Source organism: Aegilops tauschii, chromosome 5 (genome assembly GCF_002575655.3).
Source record: "Aegilops tauschii subsp. strangulata cultivar AL8/78 chromosome 5, Aet v6.0, whole genome shotgun sequence".
In the NCBI taxonomy this organism is placed as follows: domain Eukaryota; kingdom Viridiplantae; phylum Streptophyta; class Magnoliopsida; order Poales; family Poaceae; genus Aegilops; species Aegilops tauschii.
The window spans coordinates 81,030,002-81,047,446 of record NC_053039.3 but is presented as its reverse complement, the minus strand read 5'-3'; positions in this window follow the sequence as shown (position 1 = coordinate 81,047,446).

Genomic DNA, 17,445 nt, shown 5'->3' with positions numbered 1-17,445 from the left:
GTCTGTACAGTCAGTATGGTGTACTGTTCATGCAAGGATGTATGGCCTGGCCCTGGGCTTGGGTACCTCAATGGCATTGTGGCCACTTCCCTGCAGAAGCATTGGCTCGTGGAGCTTCTTAGCAAAGGTAAGAGGCTTCTTGTCTTTCTACTTTTTGGATTTTCAGATCATGCAGGGGCCGGCATTGCAGAGTGCATGGCTGACTCCTTATTAGTGCCCTAAAAGATGGCTCTTGTATGGGATATTTGTGATACATGTTGTATTGGGTATTGTAAATGTGCTTCCTGAGAAGAGTAGGATTGAATGGCAGTACTCTTACAAAAGTGGCTCTTGTTCTTTCAAATACTTGTAACTTTCTGTCTCCATTCTTTGAACTATTTGCCTAAAACAACATGATTGATGCCAGATGCTGGTACCACCGGCAATGCTATTTGTTTCTTTCTAGCCCAGCCTTGCATTGCCCCTACACATTCAGTTGGCCCTTGTTCTTCTTTTGGGAGAAAAGGGCTTCACCTGCCACAGAATCACCCACAGCCCTAAATATGGCTGCCCCAGAATCAACCATACATCCCCTATCAACCTTCTTTGCATCCGAAAAAGGAGAAAGTTTGATAGAAGTATTTTTTTCAGACCCTTATTTCTTCCATGAGTAAAAACTAAGCTAATTATTGGTGTGCTTTACTATTAATGCCACGCTGTATCACTTGTCTTGAACACAAGATGGAGAAATCTTTTATGAGATGCAATGTGTCGGGTGGTAGGTGCGACATATGCCAACGGGTGGCTTATCATTATGGGAGCCAGTAAGACATCGCCGGTGCCTGGAAACGGGATAAGGCGAAGGCATGCACGCCGGCGAATCTTACCCAGGTTCGGGGGTCTCCGTGGAAATAACACCCCTAATCCTGCTCTGCGGGGTCTCCGCATGATCACTAGATCAACACAAGTAGCTACAAGAGGCTCCTTGAGCTGTTTGGCTAGAGGAAGAAGAAGGGCAAGGCTAGCTCTCCTTTTCTCTCTACGTGGTGTCTAAAACTATATGAGATCAATCCTTTGCATGGGTGCCCTAGGGGGTTTATATAGGCCTACCCCCAGGGGTACAATCGTAATCCGGCTGGACGCGGGTCCTAGCCGTCAGTGTCTGTATTCGCCGGCTTCTCCGCCGACCGCTGGGGCCCGCCGACTGGTGGGTCCCGCCGGCTGCCGGCCTCATGGCCGACAGGCCGGCCCCACCGCCTGGGGGTCTTGTCGGTGGCTGGTTACTGTAGCCTTGCCTCTGATGATGAGGGCTTTGTCGAGGTAAGCATGGCCACAGTGTCGCCGCCTTGCGGGCTCTCACCGTAGCCTTACCTCGTCTTGTCTCCTTAATGATGCACATACTTCGAGGATGGGGAATAGCCGGCTGTTGGGAGCCGGCTACGCCCCAGGCCGACTGGGGGAGGCCTGGCCGCCTTCGAGCATCTCTCTAGCTGAAGGGGCCCGCCGCCCGCGGGCCGTACTAGCGCCTGTCGTGGGTGGTGTCATGGTCAACATGGCAACAGTGCCGCGCTGGACGGGGGATGGCCGACCCGTACGGCGTACTGTGGCCACGCGTGCTTCGGGATTCGGGGGGTGGCAGGTTGTACTGTAGCCACGCCCCGTCTCATCACCGTTATGTGGGTGTAGCCCTTGAGGGTGCAGTCTTGGCCGGCTTCTGGGAGTCGGACTTCTTCATGGCCGGCTTCTGGGAGTCGGTCCTCTTGGGGCCGGCTTCCTGGAGTCGGCCATCTTGTAGTTCTCTTCGGGAAGGTTTTTGAGGCCAGGTCGCCTTCTGCTAGTCGGCCTAGGTGATAGCCGGCCAGGGGAAGGCGGCCCTGTGCTCTGGATGCTTGAAGGCTCGATTTGCCTGGTAATTTTTGAAGAGCCAGGGGGAGTCGGTTAGGCTACCCGTGGCCATTTACTCCGACAGTAGTCCCCGAAGCTGGTTGGGCTTCGAGGCTAAGAGGAGGTCGAGAAGCTCGGTCAGCTTCTTATCTTGAAGAGCCAGCAGCTAGGAGCCGGCTTCGGTTGGGTGCGCCGTCTTGGTGAATTTTTTTGCAGTCTGAAAGCGGGAGCCTGCCGGTGCGCTCGCCGAGCTGCGGGCTGGCCGCTCGCCGCCCGCGCGCCACGTGGCACCTTCCGGCCGAGAAAAGCCTGCCAGCCCACGCGCGCGACGGGACGCCGCCGCAGGCCGGGGCCCACCACTTCCACGCCTAGGCCCAGGCGTGGATTTTCTGTGGCCCAAAGCGGGCCGCTCGCCTTCCGACGACAGTTTCTGCACGTCGTTAGGGCGCTATAATCGCGGGACGTGGGGGAGTGGGCGCAGTTAATCCCACGTTCCCCCCCACGCCTCGCCTCCTCGGCTTCGCCGCACGAGGCTATAAGTAGGGGGAGGAGGGGGAGCGGCAGACGCTCGCACGCTCATCCTCGCTCCGCCATCTTCTTCCTCCTTCTCTCCATCGCAGCAGCCTCTCGTCGCCGCCCCGTCCCACCAAGCTTCGCACTACCCCGCAACCTCGCCATCGCGGGGCCGTGGTTTCTCCGCCGCCGCACCCTTTCTCGTCAGCTTCTTGCCATCATGCAGCACGGCGGAGACTGGGACGGCTCCAACGTCCACGCGGACCACATCGACTTCCTCCGCAAGACGCGGCGGTTGCCCGGCAAGGACCTGGTGCAGGCCCATCTCGCGCCGGAGAAGGAGATCACGCCGGCGCCGGAGGAAGGCGAGCGGGTACTCTTCCGTTCGCATTTCTTGCGTGGCCTCGGCCTGCCAGCTAGCGCCTTCTTCCGCTCCTTCCTTGAATTCTACCAGCTCCAGCCGCACCACCTCACTCCAAACACGGTGGTGCTGCTGTCTGCCTTCGTCACTCTGTGCGAGGGCTTCATTGGCGTTCTTCCCACCCTCGAGCTCTGGGGGAAATTCTTCCAATCCAAGCTCAGCACCTGGATGTAGGGCGTGCCAGCTCAGAGCGGCGCCTTCATCGCGATGCGGAGGTCGGCATCCGACAACCCCTTCCCTGTCATCACACTGATCCAGTCGGTGAAGCTCTGGCAGAAGTCGTACTTCTACGTGAAGAACATCGCCCCGCAAGGCGACTACGTCAACTTGCCGGCTTACGTAGCCGGCCCGCCGGCTGGGAGGCGGCCCCAGTGGTCCTATCGGGCCAGGACGCTGACGCAGGCTGGGGCCGCCGCCGTCGCCCGGCTTCGGGTAATGATCCAGTCGGAGGGCCTGACTGGGTCCGACCTGCTGGCCGCCTTCGTGGTGCGCCGGGTGCTCCCACTTCAAGGCCGCCCTCATTTGATCAGTCAAATGAGCGGTCAACTCGATCCGAGTCGGATGTGCACCAAGGAGATGCCTCATAATGAGGTAGCTCACATGGTGAATTATCTCGCTAACTGCAAGCTCTCCGAGGAGTGGCAATTTGGCAAGGAGCCATACTCTCGCGCCAATCCTCCGCCTATGGTACGCTTTCTAAATCTTCTCTTCTTTAGTTTTATCACCAAGTTTTTCTTGGCCGGCTCTGATCAGTCGGCTCGTCTTGGCAGAACCCTCTCCTTCGACCGGCGGCCGGGTCAGCGGGGGCGGATAGCCAATTTCTCCCCGACCGGGTGGCGCACGACTTGGAGGACCCCGACTTGGGAGCGGCCGCCATGGACGACAACACCGAGATGGGAGGCGGCGAAGCAGGCGGCTCCGGGCTTGGAGCCAGCTTCGACGACTGGCCGGATGACGACGAGGCGGAAATCGTCCCGCGCCGCCAGTCGGCGTCTGATCAGGGCGCGGGCTCATCTGCCGCGCCGGCTGTCCGAAGCGGCGCGCAGAAGCGCCGGGCCGCGTCGGGCCTATTCGGCAGTCGGCCGAAGAAGCCCAAGAGCGGGGCGGCAGCGACCAGGCGGGAAGAGGCGGCCGCGAAGGCGGCCCGCTTCCGCAAGGTGGTGAAGCAGCCGCAAAAGGTTTCAGCGTAAGTGTCGATTCTCTCGCGTATTCCTTCTTCTTTTCTTGTCGGTTTCTGAATCGTTGTCTTGACTCAAAAAACAGGGCTCCGCTTTCTCTTGAGCGGGTCGCTGCCGCCTCCGTGGTTGGATCGCCGGGAGGATCCGGGAGCACCCGCCGCGTGGACCCCCGCGCCGAGCTTCAAGCGGCGACGGAGCGAAATACGCGGGAGGCGGAAGAGCTGAGGGCAGCTGCCGCCAAGGCGGCGCAGGAGGAGGTGGAGGAGTCGGTGAAGGCACAAGCCGACGCGGTGGCCAAGGCTCAGGCGGAGGCTGCAGCGCCCGGGGCCTTGCTTGTCACCCCCCTGCGCGCCGTGGCTCCCGAGATCCCGGAGCCCCCGCCGGAGGAAGCCGGTGGCAACCTGCCGGGGATGGAGAGGGAGGAGGACGACGTCGTCGTCCAGGAGAGGGATGCGGCACCGCCATCGCCGACTGGGGCGGCCCAAGGCAGCCGGCCTAATGCGCCGCCTCCGCAATCGGCTGGAGGCGAGCCGGCTGCAAGGATGGACCTGGTGGTCCGGCCGCCATCACGCCAGTGCGCGGGGAAGGCAACTTCGGCACCGGACCCGTAGAAGACCGCGGGCTCCAGCTCGTCGGCCCAGGACGTGGAGACGGCCAGCGCCAGCTCGGGGTGGACGCCGGGTGGTGGGACGACCGTGGTGAATGTGGCGGCGCAAGAAGTCCGGAACCGGCTTCAGTCCTAGGCCGCCGTGCTGAGGTAGTACAATGACGAGTTCCTCGCGACACGGGCAGCCATTCGGGTGAGTCTTCCCGTTTTTTTGCTTCTTGATCTTGGTTTCTTCCGTGGGGGTGCGTCAGCGCACCAACTGGGTGTAGTCCCCGAGTTCCGAGTCGGCTGCTGAGCAGGCGGCTTGGAACTTCTTGGTAGACTTTATTTGCTATCTTGTTCTTACTCGCTTCTCTATCCGACTTGCAGGACTACCATAACCTCTGTGCGGCTGCCTTCAACTCCCAGGCTCGGGAACTGTCCCAGAAGACCGCTGATCTAACGGAGAGCCGGGGTAGGTGCTTCCTTTCTTTTATCTTGCGTGGGGGCACGTCAGCGCACCCACTGGGTGTAGTCCCCGAGATTCGGGCCGACTGCTGAGCAATCAGGCCGGATCTTTCCTGACGACTTCTTTCTTATTGCTTTTTTCTTCTTTGCCATATCTGCAGCGGCCAACGCCAAACTGAGGGAGCAGCTGGGTGGGACCCAGGCCACCCTTTGCGCTAAGGAAGCCGAGTTCGACGCCTTGGCTCAGGAGCGTGACCGCCTGGTCAAGAAGCTAGCCGACCAGGAGGAGAGCCACAAGGCGGCCATGAAGGCGGTGCAGGACAGCAAGGCCGCCCTCCAAGCCGAGTACGAGACCGAGGCGGCGAGCTGGGCTGAAGCGAGGCAGTCGTTGATCAACGGCTACGGCCAGATCGAAGACTTGGTTGACGGTAGGCCGCCTTCTTCTTCGTTCCTTGCTTGCCGCTTGCCATTTGGTTCATTTTCTAACTTTGTATTTTTCTCCTCCTTCTCTTTCTTTCTTTCTTGTGCAGAGTACTTCCCTGGTTACTCTACTGCCGCCAACCAGGTCATCGAGGCCCACCGCGAGGCGCAAAGGCAGGCTGGCACTAAGATCGCGCCGAACGCTCGCCGGTCGCTTGAGGAACAGCTCCTGGCGATTCAAGCCTGCCTCCAGCCGGCTCACCGCATGCTCTGCCGGCTTCAGCGTGTTGGGGCGCAAGTGCTGGCCGCTCTCTGGCCCGGCGAGGTGATTCCCCGCGCCCCCAGTCGGACTGCCGACTGGCTGGAGGTAGCGGCCGGCCGCTTCGAGGCCTGGAAGGCTTCTGCAGCTCGGTCAGGCGCCACGCGGGCGCTGGAGTTCGTCAAAGCCTTGTATCCTGAGCTGAGCTTGGACCAGCTGGCCACCTGGCGGCAGGAGGCCGACACGGAGCTGGAGCCGGCGCGGCCGGCTATCATCCAGCGTGCCTCAGCGATCGCCGACTACACCGACACCAGCGCCTTTGCTCTTGAGGTGGATGGTAACGGCGTTGCTCAGCCGGAGGAGTGGTTCGGGCTGAACCCAGCAGATGGCGAGGACTCGGCGGAGGAGATCGACTCCAGCAACGAGGGCGAGGAGGAGGAGAAGGATGGTGAAGACGCCATGCCAGATGGTGGAGCAGCCGGCCAGCCTCAGCTTGATCGTGCCTCCAGCAACGAGGCGCGTGCGAGTGCACCGCCTGCAGCCGGCGATGATTAAGCCGAGACTCGCCAGCCGGCCACTCCTCCAGCCGGCGCTGCCGTCTCCACCGACCAGCCTGGCTCGCCTGTTGCGCCCTTAGCCTAATCTGCCGCCTTTACTTTCCTGTTTTATTACTCTTTGAACAATATTTTGTTAAATTTGCACAGTTCCACCCACTGGGGGTGTATTCAAACTATGTTAAATGCCGGCCTTTCGAAGGCCTTTTGTGTAAATATAATCATGCATGTGTTTGGCTTCCCATTGTTCTTACTTTTCATCCTTTGGTTGTTTCCTTTGCCACCCTCCCTTGGTCACCGCCTTCCCAGCCGGACAGCTGCTCTGCAGTCTGTGGCTGGAGAAGTGCTTGGCCGGTTGGGAGGGCAAGTACTCTAGCTTTCTTAGATTGTAGCAAAGTGAATGGGTAGCCGGCCGGCTGGCTATTCTGACAGCCGGTAGGCATGCTGGGAGGCCGGCTTGTGTTATATAGGTTCATTAGTCCTTAGCCGTTTTTCGTGTGGGCATCCTTTCCTGCCTTTGGCTCTTGCCAGTCGGTCAGTCGGTTCTTCGAGCTGCGACTTTCAACAAGAGAGGGCTCGGGTGCTGGCACACTACTTGTCTGACTGCAGGTAGAACTTTAATATAACTCAAGGCGGCAAGTCCCCGGGCCGACTGGTCGAACCCGGTGCCGGACAGAAAATCAAATGTAACAATACATTCATAGGTATGACACTCGTCATACATAGATAAAAGAGGGTAGTCCCCGAGTACACCTCGGGGGCCCGTTGTCTTGTACTTAATACAAAAAGGTAGTGTGGTACATACTGCTTTCAACTGTAAAATCTTCTGAGGAGATTGGCGTTCCATGGTCGTTCCGACTCCTTGCCGGAATCATCTCTCTTGCGTGCCTTCGGCTTCTGTGCATCGATCAGGTAGTAGGAGTCGTTGCCTAGGGCCTTGCTGACGACGAAGGGGCCTTCCCAAGGGGCCGAGAGCTTGTGCTGGCCGGCTGTTCGCTGGATCAGCCGGAGCACAAGATCGCCTTCTTGGAAGGACCTTGGCTTGACCTTCCGGTTGTGGTAACGACGCAAACCCTGCTGGTAGATGGCGGGCCAGCTGAGTGCTAACAGTCGGCCCTCTTCCAGCAGGTCAACGCCGTCTTCTCACGCTTCCTGGGCCTCCGCCTCCGTGTACATGGTGACTCGAGGCGAGTCGAACTCGATGTCAGTTGGGATGACCGCCTCGGCACCATATACAAGGAATAAAGGGGTGAAGCCGGTTGACTTGTTCGGGGTAGTACGCAGACTCCAGAGGACAGCCGGCAGCTCATCGAGCCAGCAGGCGGCCGAACGCTCCAGTGGTACGACCAGTCGGGGCTTGATGCCGGAGAGGATGAGACCGTTTGCTCGCTCGACTTGGCCGTTTGACTGCGGGTGGGCAATGGACGCTAAGTCCAGTCGGATGCCCTGTGTCATGCAGAAACGTGCCAGTGCTCCCTTGGCAAAATTCGTGCCGTTGTCGGTGATGATGCTATGTGGTATGCCATACCGAGTGCTGATATCTGCGATGAATGTCATGGCAGTCGGCCCATTCAGCTTCTTGATTGGCTTCACTTCAATCCACTTGGTGAATTTGTCTACGGCGACAAGTAAATGTGTCATGCCGCCGCGCGCCGTCTTGAATGGGCCCACCATGTCCAGCCCCCAGACGGCGAAGGGCCAGGTAAGGGGGATGGTCTTGAGTGCAGAAGCCGGCAGGTGTTGCTTGGAGCTGAAGACTTGACACCCTTTGCAGCATTCGACTAATTCCTTGGCATCCTCCAAAGCAGTCGGCCAGAAGAAACCATGGTGAAAAGCTTTGGCGACAAGTGACCTTGAGGCTACGTGGTGGCCGCATTCGCCTTGGTGGATGTCCTTGAGGATTGCTATGCCCTTCTCTGGCTCGACGCAGCGCTGGAAGACTCCAGTGACGCTACGCTTAACGACTTCTCTGTTGATTATTGTGTATGCTCCGACTCGGCGTTGAACTTGTCTTGCCGAGATCTCATCACTAGGCAGCTCTCTGTTTACTAGAAAGTTGAGGATGGGTTCGGCCCATGATGGAGCTGCGACTTCTTCTATTGCCAATATGGCTACTGCGACCAGGGTGGGTGGGTTGGGTGCTGAAGAGTTGGAGTCGGCCACCGCCTGTTGTGTCGTTGCAGTCCCCGGGCCGACTGCTGCAGTCCCCGGGCCGGGTTCTGAAGTCCCTGAGCCGGGTGCGACTACGGCAGTCCCCGAGCCGCCTGTCGAAGTCCCCGAGCCGCCTGCTGGGTTCCCCAAGCCGGATCCGACTGCATCAGGGGCAGGCGGTACGAAGATGGAGTTTGATTCTGGAGACGGCTTGACAGATGGTTTGAGGAGGCGTTGAAGAGAGACGCCGGCTGGTATAGCTTGTCGGGTGGAGCCGATCCGTTCCAGGGCATCTGCTTGCTCGTTGTCGGCCCGTGGCACATGGAGGAACTCGCACCCTTCAAAGTATCCGCTGATTTGCTGGACGAGGAATCGGTAGCTCGCCATGTTTGCGTACTTGGCGTCCCAGTCGCCGGATGATTGTTGGACTACCAGATCCGAGTCGCCATAGCACAGGATCCGGCGTATGCCGACCTCTTTGGCTAGCCGGAGCCCGTGTATGAGCGCCTCGTACTCGGCCACATTGTTGGAGGCGGCAAAATGAATTTGCAATGTGTATCTGAGTTTGTCGCCCTTGGGAGAGGTGAGGACGATGCCGGCTCCCAGGCCGGTGCGCATCTTGGATCCATTGAAGTGCATCCGCCAATGAGCGGAGTCGGGAGCCGGCGGTAGGTACTGGGTCTCGTCCCAGTCGACAAGGAAGTCGGCCAATGCTTGGGACTTGATGGCGGTGCGGGGCTGGTAGGAGATCGTGTAGGGAGCCAGCGCAATGGCCCACTTAGCCAGCCGACCGGATGCATCCCGGCTGCCTATGATCTCGGCAAGCGGGGCAGTGCATACGACCGTGATGGGATGCTCTTGAAAGTAGGGCTTCAGCTTCTGGGCAGCGAAGTATACTCCATAGCACATCTTCTGGTAGTGCGGGTAGTTTTGCTTCAAGGTGGACAGTACTTCGCTCAAATAATATACCGGCCTCTGGACTAACTGAGCTCGGCCTTCTTCTGGGCGTTGGACCACAATCACTATGCTGACCACTCGGTTAGTCGCGGCAATGTAAAGGAGCATGAGCTCTTTCTCAGTCGGCGCTGCCAGGACAGGCGGTGTGGTCAGCATCTTCTTCAACTCGTGGAAAGCTTGGTCTGCCTGGTCGTTCCACTCGAAGTGGGTGGACTTCTTCATGAGTCGGTACAGGGGGAGAGCCTTCTCTCCTAGCCGGCTGATGAAGCGGTTTAGGGAGGCCAGGCACCCGGTAAACTTCTGGACGTCTCGCAGCTTGGTAGGAATCTCCATTCTCTCAATGGCCTTGATCTTCACTAGGTTGCACTCAATGCCGCGTTCGGAGACCAAGAAGCCTAGAAGCTGGCCGGTTGGTACTCCGAACACGCATTTCTCAGGGTTGAGCTTGATCTGGAACCGGCGCAAGTTGGCAAATGTTTCTCCGAGGTCTTCCAGCAGGGTGTCGCGCTTCTCCGTCTTCACCACGATATCGTCTACATAGACGTGGGCATTTCTGCCGAGTTGCTTGAGGAGGCATTTCTGCATGCAACGCTGAAAAGTGGCACCGGCATTTCTCAAGCCGAATGTCATAGTCAGGTAGCAGAAAGCTCCAAATGGTGTGATGAAGGCGGTTTTCAGGCGGTCGGCTGGATCCAACTTGATCTGGTGGTAGCCTGAGTAGGCATCCAAGAAACTCAACAGCTCGTATCCGGCTGTGGAGTCTATCACTTGATCAATTCGGGGTAAGGGAAACGGATCTTTGGGGCAGGCTTTGTTGAGGCTAGTGTAATCTATACACATGCGCCATTTGTTGTTCTTCTTCAACACTAGGACTGGGTTGGCAAGTCATTCTGGTAAAAACACCTCCATAATGAAGTCGGCTGCCAGGAGCCGGGCTATCTCTTCACCCACTATCCTTCTCTTCTCCTTCGACAGTCGGCGGAGAGGTTGCTTGACTGGCTTTGCGTCTGCTCGAACGTGTAGCTTGTGCTCGGCGAAATCCTTTGGAACACCTCGCATGTACTTTGGGGACCATGCAAAGATGTCCCGATTCTCACGGAGGAAGTCGACGAGCTCGCCTTCCTATTTACTATCCAGTTTTGCCCCAATGACAGCAAACCTCTTCGGGTTCTCCGGGTCCAACGGTATCTTCTTGGTTTCCTTGGCTGGCTGGAAGGAGCCTTGAGCGTCATACTCCTTGGGATCGGGGGACAGGGCCGGCTGCTTGCCGACCATGGCCACGACTCGGTCCATCGTCTTCTTCTCTTCAGCAATCACGAGGGACTCGGCTAGCTGGCTGCTGGCTGCAGCACACTCAGAAGATTTCTTGTAGTCTCCGGCTATGGTGATGATCCCCTTCGAACTCGGCATCTTCATCTTGAGGTAGGCGTAGTGGGGCACAGCCATGAACTTGGCCAGGGCAGGTCGGCCAAGCAGTGCGTGGTAAGGGCTCTCTAGATCCACCACTTCAAACCAGATCGCCTCTCGGCGGAAGTGATCCTTGTCTCCGAAGAGAACATCCATCTTGATCTTGCCGATTGGGGAACAGGACAGGCCGGGTACGATACCATGGAACACAGTCTGGCTTGGCATGAGTTGCTTCGTCTTGAGGTTCAGCTTCTCCATGGTGTCACGGTACAATATGTTGATACTGCTCCCGCCGTCAATCAGCACACGGGAGAAACGGGCAGCTCGCCTTTCTGTCGCGAGGGTGCCGTTCAACACCAATGCATAGGAGCCAGGAGACGGCATCACCTCTGGGTGATCAGCCTGGCTCCAGCTGATGGGCTTCTCAGACCAATGCATGAACTCTGGGTTGTTGGAGGCGACTGCGTTGACTTCTTGGTGCTGTCGGCGCCGACTGCGCTTATCTTTGATTTGGCTCGTGAAGACGACGTAGGCAGCGTGCTCATCTGGGAACTCATCTTGAATGGCTCCGACTGCGGGGCGAACAGCCGGCTGCTGAGGGGCCGGAGGCGGCGGGCCAGCAGGTGGAGGCGGCACCAGCCCCTCGCCTTTGGAGATCCGTGTGAGCCAATGTCACTTCCGTGTCGTGTGGTTGGACGGCTTCGCGCCGCTGTGAAACTTGCAGGGAGCATCAATGGTTTGCTCGTAGGAGAAAGCCGGCTGCCATGCCGGCCTGCCGCCCTTCTGCTTCTTGGGAGCGGGCCGCTCCTCTGCTTGTTCGTCTTCGACTGTGGCTACTTGCCGACTGGTGGAAGGCGGCATGGGGGCCTTGCGCTTGTTGTCGTTCTGGTAAGGGCGTCGGTTGGAGTCGCCAGCCGGCGTCTTGGGAGCCGGAGCGAGTACCTTCCTAGAGGCATCCACTCGAAGCTCGGTCTTCATCGAGGAGTCGGCAGTGGCGTACTTGTCTGCTATGATCAGCAGCTCGTCGAGGGTAGTCGGCTCGTCGCAGAGGAGTCGGTGCTTGAGGAGGGTGCCCTCTCGGCACCCGGCGGTGAAGTACTCTATGGCTTGAACCTCGTGCACCCCCTCGCAGGAGTTGCGGAGCTCGGCCCAACGCGTGAGGTAGTCGCGAGTCGATTCGCTGGGCCCTTGGACACACAAGGAGAGCTGGCGGGGCTTGGGAGGCCGCTTGTACGTGCTGGTGAAGTTGCGGACGAAGACTTCCGTGAAGTCTAGCCAACTGTTGATGCTGTAGGGCTTGAGGCTGTTCAGCCAAGTGCGTGCCGTGCCTTGAAGCATGAGCGGGACGTACTTCACAGCAACGCGCCTGTTGCCGTTTGCTATGCGGACTGCGGTGGAGTAGTCGATCAACCAGTCTTCCGGCTTCACGGAGCCGTTGTACTTTGGCGTGTCTCTTGGGAGCGAGAACTCTTTGGGGAAGGGCTCGTCGCGGATGCGGGGGCCAAAGCAAGGCAGGCCGACATCATCTTCTTCTTCTAGCGCCAGGGATCGCGCTAGGCGGTCGATCCGGTGGCGGGCATCATTCTCGCCGACTCCCTCGCGGCGGCCTAGTCGGCCGCCGAGAGTCGGATGTGTGACAGGTGGCGGGGTGGGATATCTCTCCCCACGAGGCGGGGGAGGAGGCGGATCGCCTCGTCATTCCACAGCTCGGGGGCGGCCTTCTGCGTCGCGCTCGACGGTGAGCCGAGTCCGGCTGCGGCTAGCAGCCGACTCCTTGTGTTTTCTTGCGCGGGCGCCGTCTGCAGTCGGCGTCCGGGATGTCGCGCCGTGCTCTCGGCGTGGGTGAGGACTTTCAGCGCGGGCGCTGGCTTCATGCTGCCCTGCGGCCGCGTCGATCAGCTGCTGGATGCGCTTAGTCATGTAGGGGAGCTCGTCAGCCCCCAGCCCGTTCAGCTCGTCTGCGGCCGCCTGGGCGGCACGCAGGTTCTCGAGCGGCGTGGCGTAGACTGGGCGATCTGCTCCTAGCATGCTGGCGATGGCTGCGCCGCGGTTCTTGACGAAGCCGACTCGGCTCGGCCCGCCAGGAGGCGGTGTACCAAAGGCGGCGCGGTCGACTTCGCGCTGGTGAGCCTCAGTGAGGCGTCTCATGGATGCTATCTTCTGGCCTTCCGCGACGAGGGCGAGGCGGCGTGCCTCCAGTGTCTCGGCGTCGGCATCGGCCAGGATGGGGACGGACAAGTCGTGCAGCGCCGCTTGTAGGGCGTCGTGGGCGTTCTCGCCGGAGACGGCGCCGTGGCTGATGACCAATACCTCAGTGACAGCGCTGCTGCCACTGTCGGCTCGAGGGAGAGGGTCGTCGATGATCACCATGTTGGTGGGGAAGGCGTCAAGCGATGTCATGTCGGAGTCGACCAGCATCGGGTCGGTGGAGCCGACCGACTCCAAGTCCACAGCAAGCTCGCTGGAGACGTGGAGCTGGTCGAGAAGGCTGACGAGGCGGCTCTCGGGGCAGTCTGTGCCCCCATCGGACGCAGGCTCGTCGGACATGCGAGCCTTGCCAAGAAGATCGGCGAGGCAGCTCGCCGCGCAGGCGTCGTCGACGCCTTGCAGCGCGTCGGGGAGGGCGCCATCGGGCGTGGCGGGCTGGCTACGCTCGTGGGGGAGGAAAAGGGTTCCCGTCCAGAACAGGTCTCTGGACGACGGTGCACCTGGCCCCATGGTGGGCGCCAAATGTCGGATGGTAGGTGCGACATATGCCAACGGGTGGCTTATCATTGTGGGAGCCAGTAAGACATCGCCGGTGCCTAGAAACGGGATAAGGCGAAGGCATGCATGCCGGCGAATCTTACCCAGGTTCGGGGGTCTTCGTGGAGATAACACCCCTAATCCTACTCTGCGGGGTCTCCGCATGATCACTAGATCAACACAAGTAGCTACAAGAGGCTCCTTGAGCTGTTTGGCTAGAGGAAGAAGAAGGGCAAGGCTAGCTCTCCTTTTCTCTCTACGTGGTGTCTAAAACTATATGAGATCAATCCTTTGCATGGGTGCCCTGGGGGTTTATATAGGCCTACCCCACAGGGGTACAATGGTAATCCGGCTGGACGCGCGTCCTAGCCGTCAGTGTCTGTATTCGCCGGCTTCTCCGCCGACCGCTCGGGCCCGCCGACTGGTGGGTCCCGCCGGCTGCCGGCCTCATGGCCGACAGGCCGGCCCCACCGCCTGGGGGTCTTGTCGGTGGCTGGTTACTGTAGCCTTGCCTCTGATGACGAGGGCTTTGTCGAGGTAAGCATGGCCACAGTGCCGCCGCCTTGCAGGCTCTCACTGTAGCCTCACCTCGTCTTGTCTCCTTAATGATGCACATACTTCGAGAATGGGGAATAGGCGGCTGTTGGGAGCCGGCTACGCCCCAGGCCGACTGGGGGAGGCCTAGGCGCCTTCGAGCATCTCTCTGGCTGAAGGGGCCCGCCGCCCGCGGGCCGTACTAGCGCCTGTCGTGGGTGGTGTCATGGTCAACATGGCAACAGTGCCGCGCCGGACGGGGGATGGCCGACCCGTACGGCGTACTGTGGCCACGCGTGCTCCGGGATTGGGGGGTGGCAGGTTGTACTGTAGCCACGCCCCGTCTCATCACCGTTATGTGGGTGTAGCCCTTGAGGGTGCAGTCTTGGCCGGCTTCTGGGAGTCGGACTTCTTCATGGCCAGCTTCTGGGAGTCGGTCCTCTTGGGGCCGGCTTCCTGGAGTCGGCCATCTTGTAGTTCTCTTTGGGAAGGTTTTTGAGGCCAGGTCGCCTTCTGCTAGTCGGCCTAGGTGATAGCCGGCCAGGGGAAGGCGGCCCTGTGCTCTGGATGTTTGAAGGCTTGATTGGCCTGGTAATTTTTGAAGAGCCAGGAGGAGTCGGTTAGGCTACCCGTGGCCATTTACTCCGACACAATGAGTGCACTGTATACCATAATTGGCACCGCATGGGTGACTGGAAAAAGAGTTTCATCAAGATTGTGACTGCTGATTTCATGGTAAGACCTTGTCATTCACAGTTCTTGTGCAGCAAGGTGTCTCATGTATAGACTTTAGGCTCACAGTTTCTTTTCTAGGCCGTTTGATATAAATACTTAGCCAAAACAATGCTCATAGCATGTCTGGACAATCAAATTTCTTCTAATATTGAACATCGATGTACTTGGTTTTCTAGTACTCCCTCCATTCTTTTTTCTTTGACGCGTCAACGGCGGGCTTATGCCGGCCTGAACCTTAATTATATTACCCAAGCTGAAGCAATTACAAAGAGTAGAGTTACATGGGGTGGGGAAGAATCCATCCATTCCTTTCAAAATGATGTTTGAGAACCTGTGGTAATTTTTTTCTAAAAGTGGTCCATCTATTTTTTTTCTAAGGTGATCAAAGTCACATGTCACAGAAAGTGAAATCTCAATATAATTGTTTAGAAAAGAACAGTGACGCGTGAGTACATATTACTGAATAAAAAATAGTCATGGACATGGTGATGAACTAAGGATTAGGTGCCTCTGATGTTGTACCTTATATTTTCCACTCTTATAAAAATGCAGTTTAAAAGTTCTAACTCTATAATATACTGGATTAGCTGCATGAAACGTTCATGTAGTCACACAAAACTAGTCTTTGCTTGGTACTGATATGACTTTACATTATGATTTGATTTGATGAGTGTTATCTTCTTGAAATAAAATGAGTGTTGGTCTTATCTAACAAACTGACTTCTATAGAGCACTCTTGATTGCCTTTACAGGAAATATGTTTTTTTTTTTTCAATCAAGAAAGCTCCCATTGATTTATTTATTTGTTCCTACATGATGTACCAAGAAGGTTAGCAAACAATATCAGAGAGCGTATAGCTGATGAAGTCAAGCTAGAAGTGCCAGATAGTAAAACATCTAACATTCGGGTTTCCAAGGAAGGGAATGACCTAGTCTTTCAATCTGGATGGGAAACGTTTGCCAGTGCTTATGAACTTGAACAGGGTGACATCTTGTTATTTGAGTATAGTGGGAGCTCCAGATTTGATGTTCGAATATTCGATCAAAGTTGCTGTGAGAAAGAGTTGTCATGTGTTACCATGAACAACACTTCTTGTGTCAATGAAAGGGACATGTCTCAGGATAATCATATGCAATCACCAAGAAATGAAAGGTCAGCAACAACACTCTTATATTTCTTTACAGAGAGAGTATTTGATATTCTTGCCTATAATTTTATAAATTAGTAAAGTTAATATTTTTTCTTAGTCTTATGTGCGGCATACTAGCTCGTCTACCTTTGTGCAGCATATGTATACGCGTGTGCACAACACTTGCATGTGTGAAATCGGATCTAAAGTTTCTTTAACAATTTCATCTCAATTAACATGGTAGATCTGGTAACATGAGGAGCAAATGTCACACAACATGCAAGGGGTGTTCTGTATTTCACTATTGGCAGCATATGGATAAAATGCGTTTCTTCATGGTTAAGATGGATGTCAATGATTCAGAAAATGGAGTGGTAAGACATTGTCAATTATACACCTTCTATAGTTTTTCAGCTTGTTATTTTTGGGAACGAACTGATCCAGCAATTCTATAAATTTCATGCCAAAGTTGGGGGTTTCAAAACCATTCTCTCAATATACTTAACTGAACAATTAAATTATTGCATGAAGCATGTCTGAATAATCAAAGTTCTATGTTCATAACTTTAACACGCTTTCTCTTGATTTTCTAGCGAAGTTACCAGCACTAAGCTATTTTCTGTATACAAAAGAAAAGGAGATTGCACAGGAGGGAACTATGTACCTGTTTACTTGGAGGGGGATGGGATTTCAAACCAGAACCTCAAGAACCACGATCTTGTGGTGAAGTCTACATATGATTATGGAATGTTCATGGCTTTAGGATAGCTGAATACGCATGAAGACAAACTGACAATTGGATAGTTGTTGATCCAAATAAAAGAAATATTTCAGAAGCTATGTGCCATCTTGAAGAACAGAATGTAATTTAATCTCATGTGACAAACTAAATTTGTAGGCTTCTCTTGATTGCCTTTATAGTGACTGCCTTAGAGCAACTCTAGCAGACCCCGCATCCTCCCGACACGCAAAACGTCTTTGCGGGTCGCGGAAAAACGTCTTTGTGGGTCGGCGCGGACGGCCGCAGTTGCAGACCCCGCATAATGGACCCGTAAAAAAGGATATTCCCAGAATATGCTTTTTTACGGGTTGGGGTTGTGGCGTCTGATCTGGCGCATCTCCTCCCGGCCCGCAAAACTTAAATTTGCAACTTAATTTGATCTAGCATATTGCATTGCTTTGTTTTATAAATAACAACATTGGATACACAAAGCATCACCAAATCTTTGCTAGAATAGCAAGACCAAAGAAAACAAGAACTACAAGTATGCATTTTAGAAGATTTCCAATTTCCATAACTGCTCCCACTAGTTGGACTAATATCTTCTCCATGCATTCGTTGTTGATCTTCGGATTCTTGATTTTGCAGTCTTCTTTCTTCATCTTTGGTTCGGAAGAAGTAGATGTTGCTTCCCCTCTAGTTCCACATGCAGCCGCATCATTGCCTTCGATTGTGCTAAGGAGTGCACTAACATCTATTAAATTTCTTTCTATCAACAAATCAATGTATTGCCCTTCCCAAAA